General features: G+C 39.9%; 1 long non-coding RNA gene across 1 annotated transcript in view; it reads left to right on the top strand.

Annotated features, from left to right (window-relative positions):
• Nucleotides 1-7980, top strand: part of LOC310898648 — a 28978-nt gene extending 20998 nt beyond the window's left edge. Inside the window, exons 7-9 of the long non-coding RNA XR_014583512.1 lie at nucleotides 1063-1195; nucleotides 2692-2918; nucleotides 7842-7980. This is a non-coding gene — a long non-coding RNA (uncharacterized lncRNA). The remainder of the gene's footprint in view (nucleotides 1-1062; nucleotides 1196-2691; nucleotides 2919-7841) is intronic.
• Nucleotides 7981-12596: the final 4616 nt, after the last annotated feature.

The raw sequence follows: 12596 nt of genomic DNA, 5'->3' as shown, positions 1-12596 counted from the left end.
AATAAAACTGGAAACCTTGTGGAAGGAGATTTTACATGAGAAATTACTGAGTATTTTATTTGATATGAAAATCATAGGAAAACATAAACACAAAGATTTTAACTTGAAGTACAAATACAGTACCATATAAATGTACTCGGTATCACTGGGGCTTTTTAATGGTAATATGTAGGATATGCTTAGTTTTTGATGCAAATCCCATTGGAATTTACTTCCAGTTACTTCAAAGGATTCAAGCTAGTCTATAAGCCTCTGGCTTACATCATACCTGCTCTGATAAAGGAAAAACTTAGCCTAGATAGATCCCTTCTTGAGGCTGTGCCTTAGATGAGAGACATCCTGGGCCAAGGGAACCTGCTGAAAGCCTATAAGACAGGAATACCAAGTGTTTGCAAAACTAGTTGCTATACTTACAGATGTAGCAAGTAATTTTCTTTACATGTTTTGTGAATGACAGATGTTTCCAATGGATTCACACATCTATAAATGATTTATTGTGGTATTCTGGTCACTCTAGAAAGGTAACAAGAATAACATGCATATTCCCCCATATATCTCCTAAATTGCTTTCACATTTCTTTTCTGTTACAGAAAACCTATATAAGAATGGTCTCCATATTCCTATTTCAAAACATTTTTTTTTTTTTACTGTTTAGAAACTCATTACTACTTCTGTGAAAGATTTTTTTTTTGTGAAGCAAAACTTGTAGCGCCTCAAGCTTGCAGTCAGATCACTATTCTTGCAGCTATGTTTATAAAAAGCAACACTGATGCTATTGCTGTCGTGTTGAACCTAGACATTTTTTTTCTGAAATGTATCTTCAAACGTGCCCACTACTTGCCTTTCCTACTGTATTTGACGTTATCATGGCGCCACATTCAAAAAGTTCCAGTTTCTTATTACTGTCCACTGCAATTTATCAAGCACACTGAAATGAGAAGCGTGAGACAGAAAGTTCTTGATGCCCTTGAGCTGGTGAAAAGTGAAATTCAGTCATCTGAAATTCAAACTGCAGTTGGTAGCTGGATATTACTGTCTCATTTGGTCATTTTGTTTTTAAGCAGGGAATTATTTTGCATATATTTTGGTCCATGAGCACAGAAACCATATTAAGTCTGGAAAATGAAGAAAGGTCCTTATATATTCTGAATGAAGATAAACATGTTTAATTCAGCACATTATATCTATCCTGACGTAAGTATTGGTCGTGGTGAAAACTCCACAAAACTCATTTTATCTCTTGGTCTTTGGGTCTCTGAGCAATCACTGACTAATTCCTTGAAAGTGGGCTGGATACAGAAGCTGGACTTCCTGTGGTTAGTCATAGGAGCAAGTAAGTATGATCTTTGCCATTTTGCCTCAGTGCTGTGTTCCTTTTGATGGTGGGTAGGGCATGTAAAAATGGATGAAGCTAACAGCATTGAATGCTCTAAAATTGGTTGTATACATTCTGTGCTGAAAGAGAAAATGCATGTTTTTCAGCCCTTATGTTAATGAACTGTCTAGGGGCAACACACTAATTTATCATTAAGAAACATGCAGCTCCAGCAATAAGTAAAGCATTAGGACTCCAGGCATGATCAGGTAAGTGCTTCAGAGCCTGATATGCTGATTTTAAAAGTTCAGCTGAGATGTGTAACTGGTTGTGTGAGTGCAAAATTAAATGGGCTCACTAAAATGTCCTCCGTTTAAAAAAAAAAAAAAAAAAGCGCATTCCATATTTTGGAGATACAGGAGTCCCTTGCTTTATTTAAGGAAAATGTTGTGGCTTATCCTGTGCAAGCAGGTGTATGGGGATTTATTTTTCCTCTGGGCAGGACACCTAAGAAAGACGTTGCAGAGCATTTGATGACTGAGTTGTCTTTCCTTACTCTCCCTTGAATGGAGAATTAACTGAATGGAGAATTAACTCAAACAAACAAAGCTGATATGTAGAAACTAGAAAAATAGAGCAAGAAATGGGAGCAAGTTGAGAAAAAATGCAGGTTAATTTCCCCCTGGAGTGTAGGGAAAGATGTAGGGACATAACTGTGCCCTTACACAATTTTCTTCCTGCTCTGTTCCCATGGTATTACAGCTTTTTGCTCTCCTGCTACTGACTGCCAGAGAACTTTCAGTCTCACCCTACATTACTGAATCTCAGTAACAGAGATTTATTCTTTATAACTGAAATCTGCACGCTTCCAACTGAAGTGTGTATCCATAAAAGAATCACAATAAAATAAAAATAATTCAAACATTTTTAAGATGTGTATAATTTGAAGCTCAGAATGAGTATAATAAAATTGTGGGTCTCTTTAGTAAAGAAAACACCCAGATGGGATCACTGTCTACACTCCATATGGCACTCAATCCCTCTGCTCTACATCTTGCTGTGCTCACAATGTAATCCATATGGACATTGCTTAATTGGTTTCTTATTCTGGCAACACTTACTATCTCTGTTCATATCTTCCCATCAAACATCTACTTATTGCTGAAAGAATGTGTTATTATGTGTTGATTTCCTAGATTGTTGGAAATATGAAAGCATTAATTTCTTTCTATATCTTTCAGTGCTGTGGCTTTGCCCATTAGTGACGAGGCTGAGAATACTCGTGCACATCCAAGATGTGCAGTTTCAGCCAACTTGTGAGTGCTCATATGCATGCCCTAAGCATAATTATGTGTGTGCTTCTCTATTCAAGCAGAGGGCTCCTAGGATGTGCAAGCAAAAAAACAGAGGTCCAGGAACCTGTAGGAAGGTCATGGAGGTGCACCAAGTGGCTCTACATGAGTTTCTCCAGCTCTGAATGATGTGAAGATTTTAAGGGCAGCTCTGGGATTGCTTGTGTGACAACTGAAAATTCATAGATGAGAGAAATGAAGGACAAAAGGAAGGACAACTGTCACTTTGCTGAGGTTTCCAGTTTACAAGGTAAATTAGCATAGCCCATACACTGCAAGCTGAATGAGTGTGATCTGACTTGAAGGCCAGTGGCAGGCTTACAGTCACTGATTCCAAATCATACAAATTCCTGAGTTTAATGCTAACTGTATCAATGTGTAAAAAAACAAATAACAACAAAAAACAACACCTATACAGCTCATTAAACATTGGCTCAGTGTGCATTAGTGATCCCAAAATAATATCCTTCTTGTGTTCCTCAGAAATGGGGCAACTCTAACATGCATTATGCAGTTGTCTTGAGTGCTGTGTTTGGGTTTCATTATCCTGTCTCTAGAAAGGGTAAGCCAGAGGATACAGTTCTGTATGATGAAATATCATAGGAATATGATGGACAGTTATATGGAGAGAGATGGAAGAGGTAAAGATATGGAAAAAGAGATAGGGAGAAATTACAGTAAAGACTATATGGTAGGGTTGCAAAAGGATAAAGAGAAGGAAAAGACTATTTTGATTTACCTTTCATTATACACTAAAAGCTCTAGTTCAGTGATATAGAAGCAATATGCTTAGAACTACAGTAAACACTTTACTTTGTACACATTGCAATTAACCCATGGAACTCTCTGTCATTCTGTCATTAAGAGTTTCTATGGTAAATAGATTTGTGGGATTCAGAAAATAATCAAATACGTATAGTGAGAGTGAAAACATCCAGAAATTTGTTAGACATTATATATATTATTTATATCTGTGGATAATTTATATTTATATATGAAAACATCTATCTATATCTTGTAGCTATTTAGCTAGTTGCTGGCCATTAAAAAGTGTCCTGTCATATTTATACATTTTCTGTATATAAATTTGTGTACAATTTATACATTTATATATATGCACTTATATATATTCCCTAACAAGAACAAACAAACCCCCTGAGAGTTTTCTTGCATCTTTCTGAAAACATGCATAGTATTAAGGAGCGTAAGGGAAGCCTTGGGACTGGTGACTCAGGAACTGAAAATTCATAAAATAGAGGCATGCCGAAGGGCAGAGGAAGAAATCAGCACCTTTTTTTTTTTTGGGGGGGGGGGGGGGGGGGGGGGGCGGGGGAAGGCATGCAGCATCTCTTCTATATAGCATAGCTTATAAAAAGGAAAATGTGTGATAAAATACACCCTATTATATACTTCATTTTTATTACTGTCATGACACCTAATAAACTCACGCTGTTGATTGTGTCTGCTTTGATGGCAAGCTATAACTGTTTCTTTCCATTCCCCTTGCCTTTCCCCTCTGACTCTAAGAGTAGTTTAAACAGGTTACCGCTATAGTCCATGTGATATTTTCTCATTATATTTGTTTTCAGGTATATTATATTCACCTCCAGATTTACTGATGTAAATGTTTTTCAAGCTCCATACTTGTTTATACTGTACAAACTGTTCTGCATGTACCTTGGCAGGCTGCATGTATCACTGTTGCTACTATATCAGAGAATCATAGAGGAAGTTGAGCTTGGTAGGCCTCTTTGGAGATTGTCTACTCTGAACTCCTGCTCAAAATAGGCTCAGAGAGAGCAGGTTGGTTAGGGCTGTGTCCAGTCAGGTTTTGAATATCTCCAGGGACGGAGACTCTACAAACTCTCTAGGAAACTTCTGCAGGTGCTCAGTCACCCTCACAGTATTTTTTTTTTCTCTTGTGTTTAAACAGAGTTTGCTGTATTTTAGTTTGTGCTCATTGCCTCTTATCATTTGGTTCCACGGAGAAATGTCTGGCTCTGTCTTCTTTACTCCCCGCCCCCCCCCCGACATTTATATACACTGAAGATCACCCCTGAGCCATTTCTCCTCCAGAATAATCAGTCACAACTTTCTCAGTCTGTCCTTGTATGACAGAAGCTCCAGTCTTTCAGTCATCTTTTCAGTCCTTTGCTGGGCCCGCTCCAGTATGTCTGTCTTGTACTGGGGAGCCCAGACCTAAACACATCACTCCAGAGGCAGCTCATTAGGGCTGAGCAGAGGGGAAGGATCATATCCTGCGACCTGCTGGCAATGCTCTTCCTAGTACGGTCCACGAGGCTGTTGGTCTTCTGTGCCACAAGGGCACATGGGCCTGGGCCTCATGTTCAACTTGTTGTCTGCCAGGACCCACAGGTCCTTTTTGACAAAGCTGTTTTCCAGCCTTTGTTTTTCCCTTTGTTGTACCTCATGAGATTCCTCTCTCCCCACCAAGCCTGTTAACATTCCTCTGAATAGCAGAATAACCATATAGTTTATGCTGTCATGGCACCTGATAAGCTCAGATAAACCTGAAAAACTCCCAGGTTTAGTATCATGTCCAAACCTGGTGAGGGGGCACACTGTCCCATCATCTAAGTCATTAATAAAAACACTAAACAGTACTGGCCCCAGTATTGATGCTTGAGGTACAACACTAGTGTGTCTTGGATTGCTGGTGCCTTTTGTGCTGTCTCAGATACTGTGGTTGTTCAAGTCCCTCATGAGGACCTGAGCCTGCAAACGTGAGACTACTCCAAGTTCTCTGAAGAAGGCCTCACCTACTTTATTAGGCAGTCTGCAGCAGGCACACAGCATAACCCACTTTGGTCTGCCTTCGACTGCTGACCCACAAGTTCTCAGCTGCCTCATCATCCATCTCAGGGCAGATCTCCATGCATTCCTGCTTCTCTCACATAAAGGCTGACTCTCCCTTCTTGCCGTCCTGTCCTTCCTAAAGTGGAATCTGTATCCACCTACTGCAGCACTTCACTTGTGTGGATTATCCCACCCTGCCTCTGTGATGAGTTCATAGCCCTGCAACTGTACACTGCCATCTAATTCCTCGTTTGCTCCCCATGCTACACACTTTATTGTACAGGCACTTCAGAGAGACACCCAGTTGTGCTCATTTCCCAGAAAAGGTACAAGTGCCTTCTCCATGATACGTTCTTTTCTTGGAGGCACTCCCTTATTTCTGTGCTTACACTTGAAATGGACCTCTTTCAGCACTGATTTCTTGATCACAAGGATACTGCAGTTCACATCACCCTTCAATATTTGTTTGCCAACATGGTCTGCTTGTGAGTTGTTGCCTCTCTCCCCTGTTGTTCCTACTTTGAAGCTCACCTCTCTAATTTGCACAGCCTGTTGGCAAAAATAGTTTTGACCCACTTTTTAAGGTGGACCCTGTCTGTTCCCAGAAGTCCTCAATTTTTGAAGAGAGTCTCAGGGTAAAAAAATAAATAATAATAATAATTTTAAAAAAGAATCCTTATTTCCAACACCTGCTACTCAACTGGTTGTTGATCTCACAACAACTGCAAGTCACCAGCAGGCTGAGGAGAAAACTACCTAAGTCTCATGCTCTTGATCGTCACCCCCAGCGCCATATAGTATAGTCACGCTTGATATGCTTCAGGTTTTTTCTGGCATGTGAAGAGTAGCAGAGAGAACTGTCCAAGGCTCAAGCATCATCAGTCTTTTTGCAATGTTTGAGCCCCTGCAAGGGGCTGCTGGGGACTGTGCCCTGCAGCGTGTCACCACCACTGCTGAGCAGCACATATAATGTCCTCAGCAGAGTTTCAGGTTGTCCCCCCCCGACACCCCCTCCTGTGTGCCCTTCTGCATGAATTGATGCCTCTATTAGCTGCCTCTGTTATATGCAACATTATATGCAATAATCCACCACCAGACTAAATGAATTGCAAGTCTGAGCTAGCAAGTTCCTGGATATTATCTTTGTAACTCTGCAAAAGTATTTTTCCTCTCCTTGATTACAGTGTCAGAATAATTCTTTATTGTTACACAGCAGGGAACTGTGTTGTTTATTCAGTAATAAGTTAGGTCTGGAGAAAGAAAAGAGTGAGGGCAGGAATTGGTACAGTGATCTTAAATATAAGCAGAATGTCTGACTTGCAAGAACCTGATCATACCCAAAAGAGTGTATTAACCTGTTTCATACTCAGGGAGGTGTGACATGGGCAGAGAACAATCAAAAAGGGGACCACAAAAACAAATAATACATTTTGTAAAGCTTTTTTCACTTTTCCTAGGCCATACAGACTCACATTCTAGTGTCTAGAGAGTTTTCCTTTGTTGTAGTTTGGGATGGACTGCCAAAGACCTCACTTCCAAGTGGAGAAAAGAGAATAGCCTTTAAAATGGCATTTTGCCACAGGCACCAGGAAGCATTTATACTCACTGATTAGCAGCCACATTTTCATGAGTAATGGGATGTAATTTGTTATTGTATCAGACCCTTCTGTCATTGTTCTCTACACTTGTATTTTTAGCATCTGAATAATAAATAATATCTAAACATAATAATGTATGAATAGCTGGATAGCTCCCAAATTAGAAATCTTTCCAAAACCAACCAACCAAACAAAGAAAAAAAAGACCCACCTCATTATCACTGAGGAATAGAGAGCTACCTTTTGATTTTCAGGTATGCTTAGGCTCTTTTATTTTAGTTAAGTCTTCTTTATTCTGGTTAATGCATCATGGCTCCAGCTGTCTTTGAAGTAGAATTTAGACATTGGTCTTAATGGAAGCACTGTTGGACCCTGGGTTTTTCAAATATTCTGGAAAACCTCACTCCTCACTATGAATACTGCCCAAGCGGATGTTTTGGACAACATTTTTATACCTTGGGTAATTTATTGAGTTTGCAGTAAAACCAGTAGATGATAGCAAGTCTAGTCTAGCTGTATTTGGTGCAACATAGCTCTTGCCAGTACAGTTTGACAGGTTTCATATTTATGCCTCTGACAAAGTAATGAAAAGTAAGTCTCTAGATGTAGTTGTTCACCTAAGCACTAGGTAGAACCTTGAACTAAAGATGAGTCCCATAACATAAGAAAGCACTGATTATCTTATGACCTTTGAGTTTGTTGACTTTATATGAAGCTGCACTGATTTTTTTCTTTTTTCTTTTATTTTTTCCTCACAGGTTTTCAGAGCACCAAAACTTTTCACTGATTACTTCATTGTTAAAAAAAAAATAAAAAGTAAAGACTTCAGACAACAGGAAGGATAAATAGTATTGAAGCCCATGTGTCCAGTATCCATGACAAATACTGAAAAATTTATGCGGAAGCACTCTGTGTATTGTAAGTTCACTTTATCATCTCTTTTGTACATGCAAAGGGAATGCCTTGTTGCTTAAGGCACACTATACTGGTGCTTTGTCTTCTTCAATGCAAAAATTTAAATATAGTACAAATATTAACAGGTCACAATTCCAGTACACATTGTGGTTAGGCACATAATTATGCATATAGAATGAGTTGAATGAATAGGTCAGAAATTAATTTGAGATGGGATCTTCATTTTAATATCTGCAAGTAGTTCTAATCACTGATTTTCAGACTGTAAAAGGGTTTAAGTGGATGTGGAAAGGTTGTACAGTCTCCCTATGTGGAGATATTCAAAAGCTGCCTGGACACGATCCTGGGCAACCTGCTCTAGGTGACCCTGTTTGAACAGGGGGGTTGGACAAGATGACCCCCACAGGTCCCTTTCAACTTCAACCATTCTGTGATTCTGTGAAAATTTGTCAATGGATTTTTTTTTTTTATTTTCTCTCACAGCTGTTAAGAGCATCAGGCATGAATGCAGAGGCTGTTTTCACTTCAGGTTCTTTTGTGAGCCATTTGAGAAGCTGGGCAGAGTTCTGTACACATATAAGGCCTACCACAATCAAGCAGTAGTAATAATATTATTGATCAATTGTTTCATGTTTGCTAAAGTGTGATAAAAGTCTAACCTCCATGAGGCACCATACATACAGTAGGCATTCTCTGTAACCTTAAAACAGTTTGCATAGCACAATAAAATAAAATTAAGCAATACTGAGTTTGATGTGAATTTGGCAACAATTCAGATGTTTCTCAATAGTGTAAGTTGTTTATTAGCACGAAAAATAGGTCTTTATCACATTTACATTCATCTTAGAAGTATATAATGAGAGAAAATAAAAAGAAAACAGACAAAACCTGTCTGTATAACAACACAATAGCAGTTAAGAAATATAATAAAATGAACACAACCAACTAGAATTATACACTAATTAGAATGATTTGTTGTGTCCATTAAAACAGTTAGTTATAAGCTATGGGTTACTTATTCTAGAGAGCAAAGACAATTGGGCAAAGGGCAGATAACCTTTCTATCTGCCAGAGTGGTCCTATGTTCACTGGTCACCCGAGTTGAACATTTTACCTAATATTTAAGCACCTAAATACATGGTTCACCTATTGAGAATGGAAAGCTCTTATCCCTCTCACTGGTAATAACGATCCTTTTGAAAAATATTGTTTTAACTTTTTATATAGGAAAAGCTACTCAAAAAAAGTAGTCATTGATTCATTGAGTTTAGTGTTCCAGAGCTTTGGGCAAGCATTAAATAAAATGTTTTGTATTCTCTTTTAGCAAGTCACTATGGCTGCCATCTCATATTTTCAGCATGAAGCAGTGGAAAAAAAAAAAAAGGAAGAAAGAAAAGAAAAAAGCATTTAATAAGTTTAAACATAGTGTTTATTTATTTTTTTTCTTCCCACTTCTATCAAAATCAGCATATTTTATTTTCGTAGCTTCAGAAAATCTTGGACCAGCTGTTGTGTTTTTGAACTAATCTATCAAGCTTAAACTCACTCACTTTAGAGGTATTAGTTGGAATTACAGTAGTATTGCACAATTCATAGTTCAGACCAGTGCTGAGATACCATTAAAATATCTTTGTCTGCAGTTTGGGAAACAGGCAATGTTCCACAGTGTATCACAAGCACTTTCCAATACATTATGATACTTTCACTTCCACTTACAGTTCTTGAAGAAAAGATAAAGATAGAAAAATGGGCTGAAAGTCAGACTAGAAAAGCTTGTCCTGCTTTAGCTAGTACTACTTAATATAGAGTTTGCAGTTTTCTGAATCATCTGCCACACTTTAGCACTGAAAACTTCATTAAAGTGTTTTGCTGCCTATAGAAGGAACTTTCAGTGTATTTTATTTGAAATTTAACTGAAGTGTATGGTTTTCCTTTCTTCTCTTTCATGGCCAATTAATTTTCCTTATAAACTCAATCAATTCTGTAACTACTAACCAATGTTACTCCATTAGACCAAGAGTTAGAAGGTGTTCCCAAGCCATGTCTCTGTGAACTCTGCTAATAAAATGTTCTTTCTCAACACTGGTGAGGGCCAGTTGGTTCAGGGACTCCCGTTCATTAAAGCAAAGCAAAATTTAGCAATTTTGCACACAAACTACAGAGCATTTACTCTTTATCAGGTAGTGTGGTGGTAGGACAAGGAGTAATGGCTTTAAACTAAAAACAGGCTTTAAAATAAAATATCTTAGAGTAGATATTAGGAATAAATTTACTGTGGAGGTGGTAAGGCACTGGAACAGGTTGCCCAGAGAAGCCGTGGATGCCCCATATCTGAAAGTGTCCAAGAGCAGGTTGGACGGGGCTTTGAGCAACCTGGTCTAGTGAGAGGTATCACAGAATCACAGAATTGTCTAGGTTGGAAGAGACCTCCAAGATCATCTAGTCCAACCTCTGTCCTAACACTAACAAGTCCTACACTAAACCATATCACTAAGGGCTACATCTAAACGTCTTTTAAAGACCTCCAGGGATGGTGACTCAGGCACCTCCCTGGGCAGTCCATTCCAATGCCTAACAACCCTTTCAGTAAAGAAGTTCTTCCTAACATCCAACCTAAACCTCCCCTGGCAAAACTTTAGCCCATTCCCCCTCGTCCTGTTACCAGGCACGTGGGAGAATAGACCAACTCCCACCTCTCTACAGCCTCCTTTAAGGTACCTATAGAGAGTGATGAGGTCTCCCCTGAGCCTCCTCTTCTCGAGGCTAACAACCCCAGCTCCCTCAGCCGCTCCTCGTAAGACTTGTTCTCCAGACCCCTCACCAGCTTCGTTGCCCTTCTCTGGACTCTCTCGAGCACCTCCATGTCCTTGTAGCGAGGGGCCCAAAACTGAACACAGTACTCGAGGTGCGGCCTCACCAGAGCCGAGTACAGGGGAACAATCACCTCCTTAGACCTGCTGGCCACACTGCTTCTTATGCAAGCCAGGATGCTGTTGGCCTTCTTGGCCACCTGAGCACACTGCTGGCTCATATTCAGCTGACTATCAACCAGTACTCCCAGGTCCTTCTCGGCCAGGCAGCTTTCCAGCCACTCATCTCCCAGCCTGTAGCGCTGCTTGGGGTTGTTGCGCCCCAGATGCAGGACCCGGCACTTGGCCTTGTTGAACTTCATGCAGTTGACCTCAGCCCATCGGTCCAGCCTATCCAGATCCTCCTGCAGAGCCTTCCTTCCCTCGAGCAGATTGACACACGCACCTAACTTGGTGTCATCTGCAAACTTACTGAGGGTGCACTCGATCCCTTCATCCAGGTCATCGATAAAGATATTAAAGAGGACCGGCCCCAGCACTGAGCCCTGGGGGACTCCACTAGTGACCGGCCTCCAACTGGATTTGGCTCCATTCACCACAACTCTTTGGGCGCGGCCATCCAGCCAGTTTTTAACCCAACAAAGCGTATGTCAGTCCAAGCCACGAGCAGTCAGTTTCTTGAGGAGGAGAAGGTGTCCCTGCCCATGGCAGGGGGTTGGAACTAGATGATATTTAAGGTCCTTTCCAAACCAAACCATTCTATGATTCTATTTGAGTTGAAATGTAACTGCCAGCTTTTTGAGAATAGCTGTGTGGTGCATGGCATGGTGTGGCATGTAGCACTTCCTGCTGCTAAATTGAGCTCTGAGGACTGCTCCAAGGCTGGCGTGGATTTGTTAATAGTTCCCAGAGGTCTGTTCCAAGACAAGGTTTGGCATTATGAGAGGACTTGTGCTATATACATCAGTCTTCATCAGAAGATTAAAAGGCAGGATTGCTGAAGGTGATGCCAGAGAAAATGCTGAAAGTTTCACTTTGCTGGTAATGAGCGAAGTTCCTCAAAAGAGAAAAAGAGAGACTGCATTTCCTATTAACATTCAAAATCACAGAAAGATTTACAAAGAAAGACAGAGATTGACTTTAGGATTGCGAATAGTATTGACTTAAGGATTGGTCATAGCTGCCAGATAATTACAGAGGCTGAAGTAACACTGTGATTTAAGGAAGAAATATGAGCGATTATCTGGAGAGGAATTGCACCCCCTTTCCCTCCAAGGTGATAATTTCTGTAAAGAAGTAAAAGGACACAGAGATGAAGTGTTCTATGCAGGAGTGACAGCTGTGAATTTTCATGGAAAACATTTTGTGCTTTTTATTTTTATTTTATTATTATTATTTTTTAATACCTAGACATCAAAGCCCAAGAACTTCTATTTGATGTGTGTATCATGTTTGGGTGGACCTGAATTTGTTGAGAGGAGTAGAGACTCAGACTAGCCTAGGACTTCAATGCTCTGATGCTCATGTTGTTTACTTGGTAGGTGAGAGAATCACATTTGGAACGCCTTACTCACAATAGATGCTTAAATCCATTAAATTTGTTTCAAGTAATGCTTCTATTAGGCTACTTATCATCACAGAGTAAAATCTACTTACTCAACTTTTTGGGAGATTTCCCACATTTTGTAAGTAATTCAATATGTGATAAAACCCTGAACTTTCCTGGCTTAAACTTCCAGCTTCCTCATACCAGGTGGAGCAGCTGCAGTCTTACTAACCCCTCTTCCT

The sequence above is a fragment of the Anser anser genome (assembly GCF_964211835.1).
Source record: "Anser anser genome assembly, chromosome: 4".
Lineage (NCBI taxonomy): Eukaryota > Metazoa > Chordata > Aves > Anseriformes > Anatidae > Anser > Anser anser.
This window is presented reverse-complemented; position numbering and strand designations above follow the sequence as displayed.